The sequence below is a fragment of the Podarcis cretensis genome, assembly GCF_951804945.1.
Source record: "Podarcis cretensis genome assembly, chromosome: 13".
NCBI classification, from domain to species: Eukaryota; Metazoa; Chordata; class Lepidosauria; order Squamata; family Lacertidae; genus Podarcis; species Podarcis cretensis.
Genome location: NC_137182.1, coordinates 3371686 through 3396025, shown reverse-complemented (window position 1 = coordinate 3396025; position 24340 = coordinate 3371686). Strand labels below are relative to the sequence as shown.

The window sequence follows — 24340 nt, the reverse complement described above, 5'->3', positions numbered from 1 at the left end:
GTGCCTAAAGAAGCCAGGGTGGCTATCTAAAGAACTTTTAACTGAGTTAAGATTAAAAAAGGATGTGTACAAAAAATGGAAAAGGGGGGAAACCACCAAAGAGGAATTCAAACAAATAGCCAGCACGTGTAGACACAAAGTCAGAAAAGCTAAAGCACAGAATGAACTCAGGCTTGCTAGAGAGGTTAAAAGCAACAAAAAAGGCTTTTATGGGTATGTGGCACCAGAGCCTGCAATAAACCCAGATGCCAACTTTGCTGCCACATACACCCGGACAACACCATTACTGGCCCCAACAACATCACACATACCATCTCGGGACTATTTAATTGCTCATCGTCTAACATTGTGTATGCCATCAAATGCCAACAGTGTCCTTCAGCTCTCTATATTGGACAAACAGGCCAAACCTTACGCCAAAGAATAAACGGACATAAATCTGACATCAGGAATCACAAGACAGAGAAACCAGTAGGAGAACACTTCAATCTCCCAGGACATTCTATACAAGATCTCAAAGTAGCTGTTCTATTACAAAGGAATTTCAGAAATAGACTGGAAAGAGAAGCTGCTGAATTGCAACTCATTACCAAACTTAAAACCATGGAGAGACCTGGTCTGAACAAAGACATTGGATTCTTATCTCATTATACATGACAAAGCCATTTTTCACCTTCTCACCCCTTGCTTTTTCCTGTAAGACCTATTGCAGTCATTAAGAGTCGTCAACAGGCTCATCACAGCTATCTGCCAATCACCCATTCCCACCACCCTTCTGAGTAATACCCCTCCCCACCTTCTCACTATATAGAAGGGTCTGGTGACTTCTGTTTCAGTGTATCTGAAGAAGTGTGCATGCACACGAAAGCTCATACCAAGAACTAACTTAGTTGGTCTTTAAGGTCTACTGGAAGGAAATTTTTTTATTTTGTTGTGGTAAAATCAGTAATGGTTAAATGCGCTCAAGATCTGGGTTATATGAAGTTTACCGTGTGTTATGTACCGAAAGAAAATTTTATGAAAATGCAATTCCGCTGGTATTTAAGACCATTAGAACTATCTAAAATGTATAAAAATACCTCAAGTAAATGCTGGAGATGTGGGAAAGCAGAAGGTACAATGCTACATATGTGGTGGAACTATAAGAAAATAAAGAAATTTGGAGAGGTAATTTATAACGAGCTCAAAAAGATGTTTAAGATCTCTTTTATTAAAAAGCTGGAAGCTTTCCTTTTGGGTATACTAGGTTCATGCATCCCTAAAATGGCGAAGAAAATATTCTTGTACGCCACAGTAGCTGCAAGAATATTAATCGCTACACATTGGAAAGGGGACACAATCCCAACCAAACTGAAGTGGCAAAGCAAACTTTTAGAATATGTTGAGCTGGCAAAAATGACAAGGAAATTGAGAGAACATACTGATTAAATAATGGGACACGTACAAAAAATATCTTAAGGAACATCGTAATAACAGGACGTCAATGGCAGGCCTTGAATGATCTCTGTGGTACAGTAGAAACTCATAGAATAAGTCATCAATGAAAATTAATACATGAAAACGGAAAGTGCACTTGAAGAAATAGGTGATAGATGCATGATGGGGTGACGGGAAGTCATTACAGATGTAAGAAGACTTTAATGTGATTTGATGTAATTTTTTATTGTTATTTCTGGATTTTTGTTTCTTTTAATTTCAACAAAGCATTCAAAAAACAACAACTTTGCTTTTCTCAAATTTTTTTGAGAACACACTTTCTAACTACAGCCCTCCCCCATTTGAATTGGGCTTGTACATGAAAACCACCCAGTGGATTTCACACCAGTATGGAAAGAGCCAGAATGAGCAGGTGCAATGCCAATGTGGAAGACATTAGATTATTGAGGACACTGCTTACAGCCCTCCACAGCAGTCTTAACTTAGTGCTGCAACAGGAAGCAACGAAAGGAAGCCAGTTTTAAAACACTGAAAAGACACTTTACTAAACCATGTGAAATATAGAAATGTGGAAATTAACAAGGTATATTTCAGGAAAGCTAACATGCACACAAAACTGACTAATTCTTGCCTTCCACAGCAGTCTTTGTAACACATGGTATATGAAGCAAGAATTTTTTAGAAGACTGAAATGACACCTGCCTAAACCACCACAGCACACCCCGCAACCGTCCTGTTCTTACTGGGACATTCAAAAAAAAACTTTTAAAAAAACATCCCTGGCTTCTGATTGGATCCTGGAATGTCCCAGAAATTACCTCTGTTTATCCTGGGGGTGCCCAGGCACTGAAGATGGTGTGCAACTCCACTTCCCACTTCCCCTCTCTATGGTTACTGTGGAGGTCCGCTGGGTGTGCTGTGACAGTGGCAGGCAGGCGGGCGAGGTGGATGTGGATAGTGGCTGTGAGGGGAATGGTGGAAGAACCTCCATGATCAGGAAGGCTCAGGGAAAGGCCTGTGGATGTGGGCAGGGGGGCAGATACTGAGACTACATCTGGAATGTGGAGGGTGGAAAGTGGGAAGGGTGACTGTCTTCCAGGGGTAAGGGTAGCTGGGAGGGAGATGGGGGACTCAAGCGGGGGAGTGGGAGCTTTGCGAAGGAGGGAGGTGGGTGGGTGACTGGGAACATTCACTAGAGAGGGGTGGGGGAAACGAGGAATGGAGGAATGGAGGGGGTAGACAGGGCTGCAGCTGAGTGGGGTCCTTGGCAGCTGAGAAAGGGGAGGAGGCTGGGAGAGTGTGGACAGGGGGCACTGGTGAAGAGCACTCAGGGTGGGGGGCAAGAAGGACTGCAAAGGTGGGTGCAGAGAAGAACAGAGAAAATGGGCTGGGTGTTGGTGGTCTGGATCAAGCAAGATGTGTGTATGTGTTGGGGGGCAGGACACAAATCCATCTCTTCAAGGGGAAAATTTGATGGGGGAGGAGATTGGGCTTGAGTCCCAATTTGTCATAGAGAATATGGAAATGTGGAAGTTCAGATACTTCATTCACTAAATACTATACTCTCCAGCTACACACACAAGCCTATAATCCTGATACTTACAGCCAGACCAGTCTAAACACTGAGAACTGCATTAACAAATGCATTGAACATATACTTCCTGTGAAATACCACTCACAATGGTGTCAGTGGAATTTGGTTATGGTACAAAGTTCAGTTCTCTCACAAAGGACATTTTCCACAATAGACACATTTAAGTAAAATGAGATGTTTAATGCCCAACTATTAGAATGGTTTACTTGAAGCACTGCACTTATCCTGTCAGCAGGTTCTTAAGAAACACCTATTTTAAGTCTGCTTATAGCTAGGTTAACAACTCTCTCACTTGAAATCTGAGATAAAAGATTGTAACTAGAAGCAATTTAATTCATTCAATGTACTTAAAAAAATATTAATTTAGCACTTGAAACCTGCTCTTTAACTGAGTTGTTTCACCAGAAGGGAAGTTGTAAATGGAAATACACCAGGGATTCAATTTGTGTTACTCTATCATGCCAGTGTTTTTGCTTTTATTTTAGGGCTATTACTGTTTCAAGCTGCTATCAAGTTGCTTCCTTCCGTGAACAATATTATTTATTTATTTATTTATTTATTTATTCATTTATTCATTCATAACCCTGCTTTTCAGTCAAAATCATAGGCCACTTTTCAAGCCAATTAAAATCCATTGGCATTCCAAGGAGAGAGTTCCAGCTCCAGGGCAGGAGAGAGGGCCAGGGGAGGAAAGTCTGTATTTTAGTGAGCTCAGAAGCAGAGTGGCCAAAAGAGCCAGCCTTGCTCCCATTCAGATACCTTCAAAGAGCCAGAATTTTGGAGGAACCAAGCACAAATCATGGTGGAGACGGCAGGGACACACTCCCAGGTCACACCCGCTCTGCCTTTCAAGTTGGCCCCACTGGGGAACACTGCCAGGATTTTTGCCTCATAACTCCTGGCTTTCCCCTGCAGAGGGCAGTGAGGAGTGATCACTATTGACTCGTGACGAAGCTGGAAACCTAAGTAAAGACTTTCTTTACAGGCTTTGGGAACTGACTGCTTTTAATGAATGGGCTGTTTTTATTGCAATTATTTGTATGGTTGTAATATATTTTTTATGTATATGTATAGTTTTAATTATATCAATGTTTAATTGTTCTTTAATGCTTGCTTTTCTTCTATGTTTTTAGCTGTTCTTATTTTTATCTGTAAGCTGGCTTGAGTCCCTGTCAGGGGAAAATGAGGGGAATGAATAAATAATTATATAGTAATATCTACAACAACTTCCTTAAGGCAAGAGCTGTTTGACAGTGGAGCAGGCAGCCTTAGAAGGTGGTGGACATGTCTTCATTAGAAGTCTTTCACACATCACACATTATATGTTCATCTCCCAGACCCTCTTATGGATGTGGTAGAACTGGATTTTACTATTAGAAGTTGGTGGTTTTACATACCTGAAAGTACAGGAAAAAAACCTTTTTTCTCGAATCTTTATTAACATAAAACATTTACAGGTATACAACATACCCTTTTGAAGTAACTTCCTATGTGTACATGACAGAGCGTAACCAAATCTGTGACAAAACTGTTAAGAATGCTGCCTAGCCAGGCCAAACCAAACCAAACCAGAAGCTATTACTAGAGTATTTGATTAAATGCAGGTCTTAATCTCAAAGAAATCAGCAGCAGCCAAACAGGAACAGCTGAGCAAGTAAAGCTTTTTATTGGAGTGCAGTGACAGGATTAAGGAAATTACCCAAACTAGGTCAAAGAAGTAGAGAGGCAGTCAAACTTCAGCTGTTCTTGCTTGTTTGTTACACAGTACAAGCAGGGCTTTTTTTTCCAGCCAGAACTCACTGGAACTGAGTTCCAGCAACTCTTTGCTGCGTTCTGCCAGCTCTGTAGTGCTGGGGTGCTGTCCCCCCGCACAGCGCTCAGGATGCACAACAGAGGTGTCAGGAGGTACAGCACTTGGGGCTGTGGAGTTTATTTTTCTCCTGCAACGGTAGGGGGAGTGGAGAAGTCCTCTCCCTAAAAAAAGGTCAACAAGTTCTGCCACTTCTTTTTCTAGAAAAGTAAAATCTGGGGTTATTAATCACGCAAGAAAGTATGTGCTATGTTAGTTAATTTACGCAAATGAAGCATGCACATCAACACAAATGGATACATTAAATGAAGCAAGTGAGTTCAGAGTCTTACAAAGCTACACCCGATCTTCTTTTCCTCTTTGCCAAAATGCTTCCCCCTTAAACGAAACATCTATGTCAGCCTGTGTTTCATCCCCGAGACACACTATAACAAAATATGAATTGCAAAGATAAGACGGGTCAGCCAGCACAAGGAGCCTTCTCTTTCCCTAACGCCGTCAGCACTGCAAGGCGGGAGGCCAAGCTCATCCCATTCATCAGTTCTTGTTTTCAGCCTTGCACTGACATGTCAGGGTAGTTATATATTCATTCTGCCTGCTCTGCCATCACAATCAGATTTGTAAGCTAACTGCTCAACTGTCAGGTTTGCTGTGAGTCACATTTTATTTTAATAAAAACCTCTTGAGAGGGAGACAGATTCTCGATTAAGTACTTACGGGAGAGTCTGAGCTTGGCTAAGTGAATTCCATTTAGTCTTCGGGCTTGAAGATAAGTGAACCAATATGAATTATTGGCAATCCAGATATATCATGGGCAATAAATTTAATTGTTACATGTTACATCCAACTTTTCACAATCAATACAATTTACTAAATAAGTATAAGGCCATGACTTGAGAATGGTCTCCTCAGCAGACAATTGCATAATCCAAACATAGGTAGGCATTTGTTTTTATAGACAATAAGGAGGGTTGCAATGATCTTTTGGAAAATTAAAGAAAAAATAAATCATATGAATTATTTTCAAATTATTTATGGACTGACTCCAGGATATTTACTTAGAAGTAAATTTCAGAGTGTTCAAAATGTTATGGGCCTTCATCATACTTGGGGATGGGGCACCCCAAGTATATGATGTATAATATTATTGGTAAATTATTGCTTTTTCATACCGCCCCCAAGACTAAGAGCTTCCAGGTGCTCCAAAATGTTGAGGACATAGAGATAGAAGAATTTACAGTAAATCATAGTCTGGAGAGGAATCTTCTGAGTTCACACTGAACCCAGGCACACAGGAAGGAGACACATAGCAGCCCAAGTACATCTACACTAAAACCATGAATTTCTGCATTGTTTCCTATAGGCAATTCTCATTTAAGTCTTGGGAGGAGGAAGGTCTAAAAATTATTCTATGGTTGAAAGCAGCTGAACTATGGAACATATCAGCTGACCATGGGAATAGGTGCCAGCTCCCTGGGGCCCTGGGTGCCCAAGCACCAACAAAATTCCCCATGAAGGGGCTGGGCACCCACAAATTTTGGTGCCAGGGCCATGCACACTGCACGGCACCCACGGCCCCGGGCACCCATGGAGGAAGAACAAATGAATTGTCTTCTTGAGGCCCCAATACCTATAGCACCCTCCAAGGATGCACAGCATGAAGTTAAAAATAAATAAATCCACAGTGAGCTATACAGCAATAAAAGCACAGGTTCAGGGCTAGCTCACACTAGCAGCCAGCCACAATCCCGAGCACTTTATTAAGTGGATAAAGGTTTCAGGAGAACAAGAAAGGGAAAAGGTATCCTTTATAAGCCCAAATGGTGCTACAAGGCTCCTGTTCCAGGCTAACTGAAACCACAGAGCACCACTCCTGCTTCCTTGTTGCAGCCCCCACTTTGTAATACAACTATATTCCATCAGAATTTCAATGTGTATTGACGTCCACTAGCTTGTCAGCAATCTTATGCATGCTAAATCTGGAGTAAGTAAAACAGAAATTTGCAGGATGTGTGCAGACCAGGATTAATAACATTTTCCTTATCAGTTAGGGCAAAATCAGAAGTGACTGGGCCAGGCCTCTTAGTTTGTTCATGTGACTTCCTCCTTCACATATCAAGTGGAAGCGAGGTCTAATTTTGACATGAAAAGGGGGCATTCAAGGGAATTCAATTCTTACCCCACATCTCACCTCTGGAGTACCCTGAAAAATTCTCCTAAACCAGGCTTGAAAAAGAACTTTTGAGGTCTACTAGGCCACACTTCTAGGGAGAGGCTAACTTTATAAGTCCCCAAATGCCTATCCAGAATTGCCATGGTCTCCAAATGCCTATCCAGAATTGCCATGGTCTCTATCTTCTCTCATTAATTCCCAAAGTACTGGAGATATATGACTTTACTACCTTTAACAGGTACAACAGATGTGGAAGGCACAAACTCTGAGGAGTGTGGGGAATCCAAAGATGGTGGGCTCCTCTTTCCCAGATGAATATTTTGTCCATACAGCATACTATGACTTTACAGTGATACCTCGGGTTAAGAACTTAATTCGTTCTGGAGGTCCGTACTTAACCTGAAACTGTTCTTAACCTGAAGCACCACTTTAGCTAATGGGGCCTCCCACTGCCGCCATGCCGCTGCTGTGTGATTTCTGTTCTCATCCTGAAGCAAAGTTCTTAACCCAAGGTACTATTTCTGAGTTAGCAGAGTCTGTAACCTGAAGCGTCTGTAACATGAGGTACCACTGTAATTCTCTTTGAAATCATTTCTCCACAGTTTCTCCCAGAGGTTTAAGTCTATATTGTGTCCTATATCTATTGCCCAATGTGTCACTGGAGCTTTGACTAGCTCGCTTTTTGTTTCCCATTCTAATAAAGAATTATACATTTTAGACAATAGCTTGTCCTTATTTGGTAATAATTGTTTTTCAAATTGTGGTTTTTCAAAAAGGTTTCAGTCTGAGTGACCTCTATGTAAAATCCAGCAGTTCCCTATATGTCGCCCATTGTCTATCCATATTACCGTATTTTTTGCCCTATAGGACGCACTTTTTCCCCTCCAAAAATGAAGGGGAAATGTGTGTGCGTCCTATGGGGCGGATGCAGGCTTTCGCTGAAGCCTGGAGAGTGAGAGGGGTCGGTGCGCACCGACCCCTAACACTCTCCAGGCTTCAGGAGAGCCCCACCGCCAGCCCCACAAACTCGGGGGACAGCAGGGAGGCGGAACGCCGCCATCCCGCTGTCCCCCGACGTGGTTTGGAGGCTGGCGGTGGGGAGAAGCCCACTTCTCCCCGCCGCCAGCCCCGCAAGCTCGGGGGACAGCGGGGAGGCGCAGCGTGACATCCCGCTGTCTCCCGACCTGGTTTGGAGGCTGACGGCGGGTTTCCCCCTCCCCCAGCCCCGCAAGCTCCCAGAGCGATGCCGAAGCTCTGGGACCCGTTCTGGGGGCTGGGGTCGGAGCCCCGCATGCTCCCAGAGCGGGCTTCGCGCAGCTCTCTGCAAGCTGTGGGAGCCCGGCGCAACTCAGGCTTCCCCTGCCCCCGCCCCCCCAAATCTAGGTGCGTCCTATGGGCCGGTGCGTCCTATAGCGCGAAAAATACGGTAACTCTAATTGTCATTGCTTCAATGGGGGGAAACCATATTGGTGTTTTCCTTTACAACAAATTTTTGTATTTCTCCCAAACTCTATATAAATTCTTCCTAATAATGTGGTTTGTAAAACTCTTACAAATTTTAGCTTTCCCACACCAAAGACATGCATGCCAGCCAAATTCTGTATCATCGCCTTCCAAATCTAGAATGCTGGTTGACTACATTGTTCCAACCGGCTTTGGGGAACTGACTGTTTTTAATAACAGGGCTGGTGCCATGCTGTTTTTGTTGTGATTGTCTGTGTGGTTTAAACAGGTATCATATTAATAGATACATATGCTAATATAGATAGATAGCTTTAATTCTATTAATGTTTAATTGTTTTAAAATTATTGTCTCCCCAATGTTTTTTATCTATTCAAAAGGTGCAGTATAAATAAATAAATAAATAAACAAACAAACAAACAAACAAACAAACAAAAGCCATGTTGGTACTATGATTTGACTTTAAAATGTGAAACTGCACAAGCATAGAGTATTATTATTTTAAATCAGGGTTAGCAATCAGTTTCTTGCTTGTTTTTTCACTCTAGTGTAGCAGGTACATAGAAGCAGTTTTAAAACATGGAATGGTGGGGTGTGGAGAGGAGAAAAATATTTCAATGGTTCTTTCTTCCAAGGTTAAGCATTTGTTCCTGTTTTTCAATTTGATGCCATTTTGTGTCATTCACCTCAACCAAGATGTAGATTTAAAAAGTGTACACACAATAAAATGAGGGGGAAATGCAGAATTCCCATTACTGGCATAGTTTGACTTATTAAGCTGCTCAATGAAGTTCGCTGCCCTGTCCCAATTTGCATTCCATTCAATTTCACTGACATTGGGGACTGGAAAAGGTAGAAGCCTTAATAGGATCACGACCCTTTCAGAAAGGTTCCTGGTATAGATTGCTGCTCCATTTTTTCCTGTTCTTTTATTATTAGATGCAGTGTAATAGCATTGAAGCCCGCCTGCAAAAGGCAGGCTGTTTGAGAACAAAAGTAAATTCTCTGAGCTTGCTTTGCCCTTATTTATATAAATGAGCCTTTTGCTTTAAATGGGCATCATGCATTTGAGAATGAGCTTATCACTCACTATCATACGTGGCATTTTTTGTTAACACAGCCATTAAACTCAAAAATGCAAGTGAATATGAAAAAGGAAGGCTTCTCAATTTCAACCCACTTCCATTTTCTAAATACTTACAAAAATAATAAAATACTCTGCCTTTTAGGCCAGGATCTGATTCTCGCCCCTTAGGGGAAAATATGTTTTATTAATTTTCGAGTGTATATCACAGATACAGCAATACAACTCACAACACGTCAACCACAATGCTGTGAAAGATCAGAACTTATTTCTGAAGGATAGTCTTAAAAAGTCTCTCCACATGTTGCCATGGGACTGTAGCAGATTCTGAGTACAAACGTCTTGCTACACGTGCTCAGTAAACGATTGCCAAATGTTATAGAAAAGATAAGCACTTGTTTCTCCTTTAGTTGCATTAATTTGGCAAGTCAGTTTTTCAGCCAAGGCTACTGTTCGCATCTGGAAGTACCATGTTTCAGCATTCAAACCCATCCTCCAAATCTTACATACAGTGGTGCCCCGCAAGACGAATGCCTCGCAAGACGGAAAACCCGCTAGACGAAAGGGTTTTTCGTTTTGGAGGTGCTTCGCAAAACGAATTTCCTATGGGCTTGCTTCGCAAGACGAAAATGTCTTGCGAGTTCCTGCGGGTTCCCCCCCCTTTTTCTAAGCCGCTAAGCCGCTTATCAGCTGATCCGCTAAGCCGCTTATCAGCTGATCCGCTAAGCCGCTTATCAGCTGATCCGCTAAGCCGCTTATCAGCTGATCCGCTAAGCCGCTAATAGCGCTAATCCGTTAAGCCGCTAATGGGCTTGCTTCGCAAGACGAAAAAACTGCAAGACGAAGAGACTCGCGGAACGGATTCTTTTCGTCTTGCGAGGCACCACTGTATATAGTAAGTATGTAATAGTGTTGTCACATTACAGTTTGCATGGCCACAGGCAGGTGGTGCTTCAAGCTTCAGTGTGATGAAGGTTGGTGGAAGGATGGCCCAGATGAGTTGCAGAGGGGCAGGCAGAACAGGCTGCAGCAGCCCCCCAGCAGCAGCCTTGCTTTACTGGCTCCTCCTTCCACCAGCCCTGGGGCCCCTGCCCCCAGGAGCCAGCAGCTGTCCACCTTCCTCCTCCCAAACAAATTTGGGAATCTGCTGCTTCTGCCACCATGGCCAATTAGAAGCATGTTTGGGAGTGTGGGAAGGTGCCCAGAAGTGGCAGCCTCCTTGCCTGGTAATCCACTGCTGCATCAGATGATTCCCAGGCTGGCTGAAGCTTCTGGCCTTCTTCCCATGCTGCTCCTCCTGCCTCACCAGTGATTCACCCTGCTTGGCTGCGATGGAAAGCGGACAGTCTTAGGAGCAGGCCTTGCTCAAGGAGGGGGACATGGTTTCCATTCAAGGAGGAAAGGAGCCGTACTAGAAGGCTTTGAAACCCCTTTGTGATCCTCCCACCCAGTGCTTTTTGGGGGGGACACCTTGGTACGCATACCCCTAAACATTTTGTGAATCTAAGTTTGGCCTCACTGAGGGGCAGTATTTCAATATGAGCAGGAAAATGAGAGTATTGGGGTGGAAGGTAGGTGGGGTTGGCAATACACCAGCCACATAAAACACCTCAGGCTTCCACCTTACAGGGAATATATTGGTGGTGAATGAAATAATTTTTTTTAATTGAGGAAGGAAAAATAGAGAGTAGGTTCCATTTTTCAAAGGGGCGCGGGTGGCGCTGTGGGTTAAACCACAGAGCCTAGGACTTGCCAATCAGAAGGTCAGTGGTTCAAATCCCCGCGACGGAGTGAGCTCCTATTGCTCAGTCCCAGCTCCTGCCAACCTAGCAGTTCAAAAGCACTTCAAAGTGCAAGTAGATAAATAGGTACCGCTCTAGCGGGAAGGTAAACGGCGTTTCCGTGCGCTGCTATGGTTCGCCAGAAGCGGCTTAGTCATGCTGGCCACATGACCCGGAAGCTGTACGCCAGTTCGCTTGGCCAGTAAAGCGAGATGAGTGCCGCAACCCCAGAGTTATCCGCAATTGGACCTAATGGTCAGGGGTCCCTTTACCTTTACATACTCTTATAATTCTTGACAATCTTCCTAATGCCCTTTTAAAATGTGGGGTTTGGGGGGGGGGGGTTATTGGGTTGTTGCTTTTGTTTTGATTGCATATTTTGTAGTTTTATATTTTGATTTTATTTTGTGAACTGAGACCTCTGGGTATAGGGCCGTATATAAATTCAGTCAATCTTTTAGTCAATACTATTCTCTCCTGGGCTGTCGCTATACATGAATCAGAAGTTTAGTTTTGAATATTAAGTGAACTACTTTCCCAGTGTTTCCAAGAGTGATGTTTATTCACTAAGAAAGCATGTTTTAACCACAGTATTTGTGCTCAAGACACCCCCTGCAATGAAAGTGAACATGCCAAAAATTATTTGCATAAAATCAAGCCATATTAACTAACACATTGTAGCTTGAAAAACTTCTGTCCTTCTAGAATCTCGAAACAGTTCCATAACATGAGTTAAACTGCATTGTGATCAGCACAATACTAATATTCACCAGAACAGATTTGACAGTAATTGGTCCTGTACTGCCCCTTGCTGGAGCTTCGTGTAATTATTATGATGTGCTTTCTAATGGAAAATTCTAATTAGCACAGGGACTGTTTCCCCTCCCCTGAGCAAATGGGCATAACATTAGTTTTAAAGGGCAGAGCTCCATGAACACATGTTAATCAAAAATACGGAATGCTTTCCCCTAAAAAATATAAGCCTGCACATCTGGGGGGAGGAGAGAGATTTTAACAACTTCAGCTGGTTTCTTACCCTTAAAAACTTGCTTGTAAAAATCAAAAGTACCCAGTGAATTCCATAACTGCAGGACCACCCCTGAGAAGGTCATTGTCTGTGTGCCTGCTAGCCGAATTGTTTTTGTAGGCAGGCACCGAAACAGGTTCCCTGAAGCAGATACTGAGGCATGGACAGGTTGGTACAGGCGCAGCAACTACTTGAGGCTTTGAAGTTCTTCATCATCAGCACTTTAAATGGGCCCCTGAAAGGCGCTGGTACAACATTGGTATAACATGCTAAACCTATTTGGTGCTAGCAGAATCTGCACAGCTACATTTTGTACCAGATGCAAGTTCTATAATGTAAGGTAAAGGTAAAGGTAAAGGTACCCCTGCCCGTACGGGCCAGTCTTGACAGACTCTGGGGTTGTGCGCCCATCTCACTTAAGAGGCCAGGGGCCAGCGCTGTCCGGAGACACTTCCGGGTCACGTGGCCAGCGTGACATCGCTGCTCTGGCGAGCCAGAGCCGCACACGGAAACGCCGTTTACCTTCCCGCTGGTAAGCGGTCCCTATTTATCTACTTGCACCCGGAGGTGCTTTCGAACTGCTAGGTTGGCAGGCGCTGAGGCCGAGCAGCGGGAGCGCACCCCGCCGCAGGGATTCGAACCGCCGACCTTTCGATCGGCAAGTCCTAGGCGCTGAGGCTTTAACCCACAGCGCCACCTGCGTCCCTATAATGTAAGGTAGAATGCATTATAGTCTAGACTGGAAGTCACTAACTAGTACATGGATAATGGAAGCAAAATCTATTCTCCCAAAATGGATCACAGAGGATAAAAAGAACCTTTGTTCACCACCACCACCTGAGCATCCCTAGTTAGTACTGAGGGGCACAATACGCCTAACTATTGAACCTGATCCTTCAAGAGGAGCACAAACCCATCTAGGACCAGTTGCAAACCTCCATCCAGAAAAGTACCGTATTTTTTGCTCTATAGGACGCACCTTGTTTTAGAGGGGGAGAACAAGAAAAAAATATTCTCCCCCTCTCTGCTCAGCGCCCCTTCAGCGGAGCAGCAGGAGAAACGGAGCCCCTTCCATTTCTCCTCCCGCTTGGCTGAAGGGGCGCTGCGCAGCTCTCCCTCTCTGCTGAAGCCAGGAAAGTCTTGCTCTCCCGGCCTCCCAGCAAATTCATGGTTCAGCTGTGATTTGAGCTAGGGATTGCCTGGCTTTTCTTATCTCTATGTTAGCTGGTCCCTCAGCAGAAGATAACACACAAAAACATTCAGACCCTTGAGGCTTAGTCCAACTAATAGTTAGTGCGGATAAAACTACTTCCAGGATAAAAATGATCAGATGGTCTTTCAGGGGGCAGAAGGTTCCACCACTGGGGACAGGCAGCAGGAAAGGCCCCCTCCCAAGAGAACAGGGGTCCTCTTTACCTATTTACCTTTACATCAATATAGCTGGAGGGTTTTAAACTCCAGCTCCAGAAACATTAATGCATTAATATTCTACTCTTAAAGAAGCATTTGAACCCATCTTTAATATATCAGGAATCTGAAATCTAACAAACACAGTTTGTTAGAATGGAATGGAAACTTTCTCCTTCTGCTGTAGTATTTTCTATTAATCTTCATTAGTACACTAAGAAAATGGTGTTGGCTTTCAGTGTGTTTCAGGAATAGATTTGTTCACATTCAGAGCCATTGTGATGCCCTGACTAAAGGAATTTGTCCATACGAGGGATCACAATTGCAACGCAGTACATTTAAAAGGCTTACGCTTACCTTTTCCTGCATTATTTTAAAAAGAGCAACTATCACCAGAGGAGATTTCCCAACTCAAGAAAATAGTATTTTGGTATAGCACTGGAAGGGGAAAGATATATACATCTTTTCATGAGAAACCAAGCCTGCATCTTTTGCATTTCAAAAATTACGATTTTTGAGCATTCTGAACCCACAACAGTTCAAGGATGAGAAAGTGCAGAAAGTGAGTCTGAGTGCCACATCCACAGGCCCCCCTGCCATGCTGCTCCACCACTGCAAGTGTTGGACATGGGACTTAGCTTCAGGCGGGTCAGGAATGAAACTCAAACCTCTCTATGGAATGGCCCCTTCAGTTGTATTTTATCAACATAATTCATTGTTGTCATGAACTTTCTGTGTAACCTAACTCAAAAATTCCTTTTGAGGATAAACAGCCTAATTTCCTTGGGCTGCAAATGATAAAGGGTGAGGGACCTTGCAAGAAAAGGGTGCTTTTCTTGCTGTTGCCACCCAGGAGAACAGTATCCTGAACTTCACAATCTTTAAAAAAAGAAAAGCCATTGAAACAGCACTAGGCTCCAGACCCTTATCAGGTCTTTGCTACACAGAGGAAGTAATGGATTTCTGAGAAAGAATACCAGTTCTCTCCACAAATAGCTAAGACCCTCAGCTTAAAACAGCACAGATGTAGCATTGCTGAACAGCTCATTAAGTGATCCTAGTGGTTGTAAATTACAGTGGTTTCGTTGTTTAGTCGTTTAGTCGTGTCCGACTCTTCGTGACCCCATGGACCAGAGAACGCCAGGCACTCCTGTCCTCCACTGCCCCCCGCAGCTTGGTCAGACTCATGCTGGTAACCTCGAAAACACTATCCAACCATCTCGTCCTCTGTCGCCCCCTTCTCCTTGTGCCCTCCATCTTTCCCAACATCAGGGTCTTCTCCAGGGAGTCTTCTCTTCTCATGAGGTGGCCAAAGTACTGGAGCCTCAGCTTCACAATCTGTCCTTCCAGTGAGCACTCAGGGCTGATTTCCTTCAGAATGGAGAGGTTTGATCTTCTTGCAGTCCATGGGACTCTCAAGAGTCTCCTCCAGCACCATAATTCAAAAGCATCAATTCTTCGGCGATCAGCCTTCTTTATGGTCCAGCTCTCACTTCCATACATCACTACTGGGAAAACCAGAGCTTTAACTATACGGACCTTTGTTGGCAAGGTGATGTCTCTACTTCTCAAGATGCTGTCTAGGCCTGTCATTGCCCTTCTCCCAAGAAGCAGGCGTCTTTTAATTTCCTGGCTGCTGTCACCATCTGCAGTGATCATGGAGCCCAAGAAAGTAAAATCTCTCACTGCCTCCATTTCTTCCCCTTCTATTTGCCAGGAGGTGATGGGACCAGTAGCCATGATCTTCGTTTTTTTGATGTTGAGCTTCAGACCATATTTTGCACTCTCCTCTTTCACCCTCAATAAAAGGTTCTTTAATTCCTCCTCACTTTCTGCCATCAAGGTTGTGTCATCTGCATATCCGAGGTTGTTGATATTTCTTCCGGCAATCTTAATTCCGGCTAGGGATTCATCCAGCCCAGCCTTTCGCATGATGAATTCTGCATATAAGTTAAATAAGCAGGGAGACAAAATGCAGCCTTGTCGTACTCCTTTCCCACTTTTGAACCAGTCAGTTGTTCCATATCCAGTTCTAACTGTAGCTTCTTGTCCCACATAGAGATTTCTCAGGAGACAGATGAGGTGATCAGGCACTCCCATTTCTTTAAGAACTTGCCATAGTTTGCCATAGTCGACACAGTCAAAGGCTTTTGCATAGTCAATGAAGCAGAAGTAAATGTCTTTCTGGAACTCTCTAGCTTTCTCCATAATCCAGCGCATGTTTGCAATTTGGTCTCTGGTTCCTCTGCCTCTTCTAAATCCAGCTTGCACTTCTGGGAGTTCTCGGTCCACATACTGCTTGAGCCTTCCTTGTAGAATTTTAAGCATAACCTTGCTAGCGTGAGAAATTAGTGCAATTGTGCGATAGTTCGAGCATTCTTTGGCACTGCCCTTCTTTGGGATTGGGATGTAGACTGATCTTCTCCAATCTTCTGGCCACTGCTGAGTTTTCCAAACTTGCTGGCATATTGAGTGTAGCACCTTAACAGCATCATCTTTTAAAATTTTAAATAGTTCAGCTGGAATACCATCACTTCCACTGGCCTTGTTATTTGCAGTGCTTTCTAAGGCCCATTTGACTTCACTCTCCAGGATGTCTGGCTCAAGGTCAGCAACCACACTACCTGGGGTATATGAGACATCCGTTTCTTTCTGATGTCTTCTGCTTCTGTTAGGTCCTTTCCACTTTTGTCCTTTATTATGGAAATCTTTGTACGAAATGTTCCTTTCATATCTCCAATTTTCTTGAACAGATCTCTGGTTCTTCCCATTCTATTGCTTTCCTCTATTTCTTTGCATTGCTTGTTTAAGAAGGTCTTCTTGTCTCTCCTTGCTATTCTTTGGAAATCTGCATTCAATTTCCTGTATGTTTCACGATCTCCCTTGCATTTTGCTTGCCTTCTCTCCCCCGCTATTTGTACGGCCTCATTGGACAGCCACTTTGCTTTCTTGCATTTCCTTTTCATTGGGATGGTTTTCGTTGCTGCCTCCTGTATAATGTTACGAGCCTCCATCCATAGTTCTTCAGGCACTCTGTCCACCAAATCTAAATCCTTAAACCTGTTCCTCACTTCCACTGTGTATTCATAAGGGATTTGACTTAGATTGTATCTTACCGGCCCAGTGGTTTTTCCTACTTTCTTCAGTTTAAGCTTGAATTTTGCTAGAAGAAGCTGATGATCTGAGCCACAGTCAGCTCCAGGTCTTGTTTTTGCTGACTGTATAGAGCTTCTCCATCTTTGGCTGCAGAGAATATAATCAATCTGATTTCGATGCTGCCCATCTGGTGATGTCCATGTGTAGAGTCGTCTCTTGTGTTGTTGGAAAAGCGTGTTTGTGATGACCAGCTTGTTCTCTTGACAGAACTCTATTAGCCTTTGCCCTGCTTCGTTTTGATCTCCAAGGCCAAACTTGCCAGTTGTTCCTTTTATCTCTTGACTCCCTACTTTAGCATTGCAATCCCCTATAATGAGAAGAACATCCTTCTTTGGTGTCACTTCTATAAGGTGTTGTAAGTCTTCATAGAATTGGTCAATTTCAGTTTCTTCAGCACCAGTAGTTGGTGCATAAACTTGGATTACTGTGATGTTAAAAGGTCTGCCTTGGATTCGTATCGAGATCATTCTATCATTTTTGAGATTGCATCCCAGTACAGCTTTTGCCACTCTTTTGTTGACTATGAGGGCCACTCCATTTCTTTTACGGGTTTCTTGCCCACAGTAGTAGATATGATGGTCATCCGAACTGAATTCACTCATTCCCGTCCATTTTAGTTCACTGATGCCCAGGATGTCAATATTTATTCTTGCCATCTCATTTTTTACCACCTCCAACTTACCCATGTTCATGGTTCTTACATTCCAGGTTCCTATGCAATATTTTTCTTTACAGCATTGGACTTTCCTTTCGCTTACAGTGGTACCTCGGGTTAAGAACTTAATTCGTTCTGGAGGTCTGTTCTTAACTTTAAACTGTTCTTCACCTGAAGCACCACTTTAGCTAATGGGGCCTCCTGCTGCCGCCACGCTGCCACTGCACAATTTCTGTTCTCATCCTGAAGCAAAGTTCTTAACCCGAGGTAATATTTCTGGGTTAGTGGAGTCTGTAACCTGAAACGTATGTAACCCAAGGTACCACTGTAATGTATGACTGCAGACAGGACTAAATATATGTACATGAATTTGTTTCAGAAGACATTATGCGTTTCTCACTGTTTTTAAAATTTCCAATAAAGTTTGTTTTTTTAAAATAAAATAAGCCAATGGATTTACAATGGATTTACAATTTGAGTCTAACCATCTAGATAGCTTTGCAGCATCTTCTTAGCAGCTGTTTTGCCATAATATGCATCTTTTACAGCAATTTATTGAGAACTGAACAGATACGTACGATGCAAAAAGGTAATAGATATATGGATTGGAGTTAAGTGGTATTCACAGCTCAGTGACAGAAGTAAAAACTGTTCATGCTCAGCATTATCAAGCAAAGGAAGCTTTACTCTCTTTTTGGAGTGGCATAATTTCCCTAGTGATAGATAAAAAACATGATGCCTGGGGGGTGTATTCATAGGATTATATACCAATGGATTTGGCTTTGTTATGAATAAAGTTAGACAGAGTGTCTTTGCATAAGGGTTAGATTCTTAAATAATGTTTCTGAGTGTGCACAGTATTGCACAGTATTAGATATGAAAGCAATTAGCAAACAAAAAGTCCCCCTAAAGTCCCCATTCAGAGTTACCAAAGAACTTACAAAACACTGCTTTGAGAAGGACATACTGGTTCTAGGCTGGGATGTGGCAAATTTAAGATTTTTTAAATATATTGAAGGCTGATTCAGTCTTGCCACTGTGTGCCCTTTAAAACCACTCCAGCAAGGAGGGAGGGAGGAGGAACATTTTGTTTAGCAAATTCAAGCAGTCATCATGTGCCCTCTGTTCTTCTCTTTTAGTGTTAAGGACCAGAGAACAAAAGGGATTTTCAACATGCCCTTATACAAATCTCCATGATGAGGATATGCACATAGGCCGCTCTTTATAGAAGTTTGGACAAATAGTTTATATGATCTGTGTTGCCTTCATGTGTACTTCAGTGACTAGCCATTGTTATAACTCCCAAACACACTGACTGACTTGGATATGCAAAAGTTAAAAAGGGACAGGGAAAGAGAGCAAGATCTTGAGTATTCCAAGTTAGACATCCTAATGCAAATTAGATGCCCTACGTTAACATGCTTGATATACGTAATTAGCACACATCCACTCTTCTGTCATAATACTTGGACTAGGATTCACACTTTAAAAACTGAAACTCTATTTCAAATTGTTGTAACCACCCTGGGACATTAGGATGAAGAGCAGGTATAAAATTTAATGATGACGATGCAAATTTTTGATGGGGGGGGTAATGCTCATTAGCTAATACAGAGGAAAGAAACAAGAAAGCAGCATTTAGCCTGATTTATACTGCGAAGAGAAGTTTTGCTTCTCTCAAAATGAATTCTCTACTACCTATCCAGACACAAAGATGAATGGCAGCTGGTTTCCTCAAGCTGATGTTACATCTTTAGTTGCTATGAGTGCAGCACACCTTTTAAAAAAGAAATTATGTGACCCAGATAACAACCATACAGGCTCAGGGTGAAAACCAACCAGGTTTTCAAAGCACCATACTCACAGTTGCCAGTGGCAACCATAAATCTACAGAATACTGGTAGTCAGAAGGGGAAGCCTCCAGAGCCCTCCATGGCAGGAGTAAGAAGAGTTTTAAAAGCCACTGGGCAAACAAGCCCCATCCCCTCCAGAACATCATTGGTAAACCATCTGGATGGTTCTGCAAGCATGAGGGTGAAGGTCTGTGAAGGTCTTCGCTAGGGAGTCTCCACTATGTGGGGTTCTAAATTGTGCAGAGAGCCTCCATGAGCCTCTACTCCACAGACGTCCTCTTCGCTGAACAACGTGGTGAGATTTCCACAACAGGTATGCAGCTCACATTCACATGATACCATTTCAAAACCATGTTTTGGGACAGACAAAAAGGGTTGGGCTGGGTTGAATGAAGAAACTCCATCAGCTAGAAACCAACAACATAATAAGCACTCTGGTACTTACAGATGCGGTTAAAGGGTTTCAAATGCCAAAAAGGTGTTTATCATAGGGAATTGCTGAACTTAAAGAGGAAAAGCAGAAGTTATGGAAGCTATTGAATAGAAAGAGAAGCACAGCTGTAACAGACACAGTCAGTTGGACAGTAATATAGGTTTGGATAACTTTGGGGGAGCTTCACATCCCCCCCCCCCATGCACACAAATGGCAGCCCAATCAGAGCCTCTCCTTGAATGGAGGAACATCAGGACCTGCACTGTTGGAGCCTCTTAAACCAAGCTGCTGGGCGAGCGCTCTTGTAGTCATGCCGTGCTTACAGGCTTCCCACGCTTGGCCACTATGAGAACAGGACTGGATGGGCCTTTGATCTCATTCCGCAGGTTCGTCTTACATTCTTACAAATGGGGGGGGGGCACCCTTTGCATGCCATACAAATGCACAGGTGCTGATGAAGCATTTCCACTGTGCGCAACAGCAACATGAGGCAGGGCTATGGCACATGTCAGCCTGCACTGATGCTTTACCATTCTTTATCATCATCATCATCATTTTATACTATGCCTTTTTTCCTGATGAGAAGCTAGGTGGCTTGCAGATAAAGATAAGAACCACTAAAAACATACAGAAACTATAATTACGTAACAACTGAACATTGATAGAATTAAAACCACACACACACACTTAAACCAAATGAATGATTACAATAAAAACAGAATGGCACCAGCCCTTTAACTAAAAGCAGTCAGTTCCTCAAAGCCTGTTCTAACTTCTCTAGGGAGGGAGTTCCAAGGTCTAGGCCGTTTTCCATATGTATGTGTTTAGGGGTTGTGTGAACCTGAATTTGCTGCATCTGGCCTTCAAAAAGGTGTGACAGTAGCTGCCAATGTGGACACTAGGGTGAGATTTGTAAAGATTTATTTAAAACTGAATGGTGTGTGGCGCTCATCTCCGCTTTCAGGCTGAGGGAGCCGGCGTTTGTCTGCAGGCAGGTTTTCTGGGTCATGTGGCCAGCATGACTAAACCACTTCTGGCACAATGGACCATGACTGAAGCCAGGGCACATGGAAATGCCGTTTACCTTCCCATCGCAGCAGTACCTATTTATCTACTTGCGCTGGTATGCTTTTAAACTGCTAGGTTGGCAGAAGCTGAGACAAAGCAACCCCATCACACAGATTCGAACTGCTGACCTGCAATTGGCAAGCCAATTAGACCACAACACCACCTACGTCCCTAATCGGAAGGAACCAGAAGCGAAGTATGTGCTGCATCATGTGATGCTCCAGGACAGTGTATAGCAGTCAGTCCAGTTATAAAATGGCCCCCATACTGAATGAGAGTTGCCAGCGCAACACTGCATTTTGCTCAGCACAACCAGACGTTACCTCTGCAGCTTCAGCAACCTTTGCCACTAGTCTTCTTTCACTGAAAAAATTAGTAATCCAGGTCACTCAAGTTATGGTGGTAACAGTACAGCAAGATAGAAATTTTCTCCTTCAGTCTATAGCAGGGTTAGGCAACCTAAGGCCTGGGGGCTGCATCTGGCCCAATCACCTTCTAAAATCCGGCCCGTGGAAGGTCTGGGAATCAGCGTGTTTTTGCATGAGTAGAATGTGTGCTTTTATTTAAAATGCATCTCTGGGTTATTTGTGAGGCATAGGAATTTTTTTCATTTTAATTTTTTTCAAAATATAGTCTGGCCCACCACATGGTCTGAGGGACCGCGGACCGGCCCATGGCTGAAAAAGGTTGCTGACCCCTGGTCTATAGTGTTCTGAGTGCCGCAGCCACTCCTGCTAATTTACCCCTCCGTTTCCCATTGGATTTGTCCTGTGGTGCCGCATCACCACAGTACTGCAGCTAGTGCATTTGTAACAAAATTATCAGTGAAAAGCTGACAGTAGAAGAAGGCATATTTTAAAAAGTATTATTTGTTGTATTTTTAATCTGCTCTTCAATCACACTGGCAGGAATAAAAACAGAATTAAAATATAAATTTAACAAAATGCAATAAACTTAAATGATATAATCCCTAAACCAAGGACAGCAACAGATGTGAACTTTCACCATTCTTCACTACTGTCATACAAAAGTTGCTGAGAAGTTCAGAAAAAAGCAAAAGAGGACTATTGTTTTTCTGTAGAGGAATAGAAAAATGTGCTTAATTTAGCAGGGTTCTGTAGCTAAATCTCCTATTTTCCCACCTCTATGTAGTTTATATATGTATTATGAGTCATGGTTTATAAGATCTATGAAGGTCAATCAGTTCATTAAGAACTTTTGAAATGCAACTTTCAGAATTTGGAAAACATTATAGGAAGACTTTATTATGCCATTTTGAACTATTTTATGAGATTTGTAGTACTATGATGGTAGATCTTGTTTTTGATTCCACCTGCAGTCTGTCACCAAAGAAAGAATCCATTCTATGTTTTCTACAGGAACACAAATATTTGGGTGATCTTAAAAATACATATGCAAAATCACAAGAGCAGGCAATCCTGATTTCTTAATAATCACGCTAACATAGCATTAAGCTGCCCAGACGTCTCTCAGTTGCATGTTTTGAAGGTGTGAGCTACCTGTTCCCAAGGCTGGTCCTGTGGCAGCAGAACTGCTTTTATTTCACAATGTGCTTTATATGTGTTTTGACCTCAAGCATTTTGTCATCTTTACCAGAAGGAACTATTATGAAGAGTGCTTTTCGTTATGCCCTATAAATCCCTGGTTGCCCACTGCCGGAGCCTGATGGAAGCGATCAATCTGCCAAGGAAGTACTACAGCAGCAAGCCTGCAAATGCTTTACGGTTTACTTACTCTAATTGTTCATTTCATGCCAAAAGCGTGAGGGTGATGCTGATCATACCTATTAAGCTTATTGCATTTGGGGGGTAGTTTTTTCTAAGAAACTGATTCCATTCAGGACTACGCATATTCAGAAATCTGAACCACAGGATTTTCAGACATGCTTTATTGGCAAACGGGTTTGCCACTGAAAAGCAAACATCTGACCCCAAGTGTTTGCATGTGCTGTATTGTATTTGCACACCCAAGTCTGCCCACAGCTGTTTGTCACTGCTTCCGATGTGAGCCTCTCCTTCCTCCTTGTCTCCATTCCTCTCACTTAACAACCTTCCCTGCACTCTGTGTCTGTTTCTTGTAGCCCCCAAGCTTCTCATTTCCTCGACTTGGACCTGCCTCTGACACACCAGCACCCTTTCTTTTCTCCTGCTGCTGGGGGCAGTCTGAGAGAAGCAGCACAGAGACTGGTGCACCACACTGTGGTATCACGACATACATATTTTTGCAAGCAATTTCCTGTAATCTGTGCATGTTTCTGCACACTTTCCCCAAATATATGCATTTTTGCAAAAGGCAAAAGATTCGTACGATCTGAGGAGAAGCCAAACTCTTGGTTAAACATATGAAGGATAAGAGTAAAAATAAATTACAAAATGTGTCTGGATTAAAGACTGAAAGGAAGGTTAAGTATTTAGGTGTATGGTTAACAGCAGATAATATAAATCTGTATAAAGATAATTATTTAAAAACCTGGGAGAATATTAAAATTAATTTTCAAATTTGGAACAGAATGAATCTTTCACTGTTAGGCAGAGTGTCGACTATAAAAATGAATGTATTACCTAGAATGTTATTTTTGTTTCAATCAATTCTGGTGATTGGCAAGACAGATTGTTTCAAGGCATGGCAAAAATATATTTCTAAATACATTTGGCAAGGGGGAAAACCGAGAATAAAATATAAAATATTGATAAGATGCAAAAGAGAGAGGTTTCTCCCTGCCAGATATGAGGTTATATTATGAAGTATCTTGTCTTTGTTGGTTGAAGGAATCATAGAATCATAGAATCATAGAGTTGGAAGAGATCACAAGGGCCATCGAGTCCAACCCCCTGCCAAGCAGGAAACACCATCAGAGCACTCCTGACATATGGTTGTCAAGCCTCTGCTTAAAGACCTCCAAAGAAGGAGACTCCACCACACTCCTTGGCAGCAAATTCCACTGTCAAACAGCTCTTACTGTCAGGAAGTTCTTCCTAATGTTTAGGTGGAATCTTCTTTCTTGTAGTTTGGATCCATTGCTCTGTGTCCGCTTCTCTGGAGCAGCAGAAAACAACCTTTCTCCCTCCTCTATGTGACATCCTTTTATATATTTGAACATGGCTATCATATCACCCCTTAACCTCCTCTTCTCCAGGCTAAACATGCCCAGGAATGGATGACATTGGAGAATTCACATATTTTAGACTTAGAAGGCCATGATAATATTTTTGTTTGGCAAGCTTATTTATGGTATGAAAAGGTGGAAGTACATAAAGGATTTCCAAATCATATAATTAGGAAAAAAATGTATAATGGGATAAATACAAAAATCTACTCAAGGCAAAAACATCACTTTGGCTCTCACTGTTGGAAGCTACAGCGGTAAAGCAAAGGAATA

The 24340-nt window shown here is 42.8% G+C and overlaps 1 protein-coding gene across 1 annotated transcript in view; it reads right to left on the bottom strand.

The window, feature by feature from the left end:
- Positions 1–24340, bottom strand: part of LOC307200817 (poly(rC)-binding protein 3-like) — a 183323-nt gene that overhangs the window by 105538 nt on the left and 53445 nt on the right. The gene's annotated exons all lie outside the window — the stretch shown is intronic.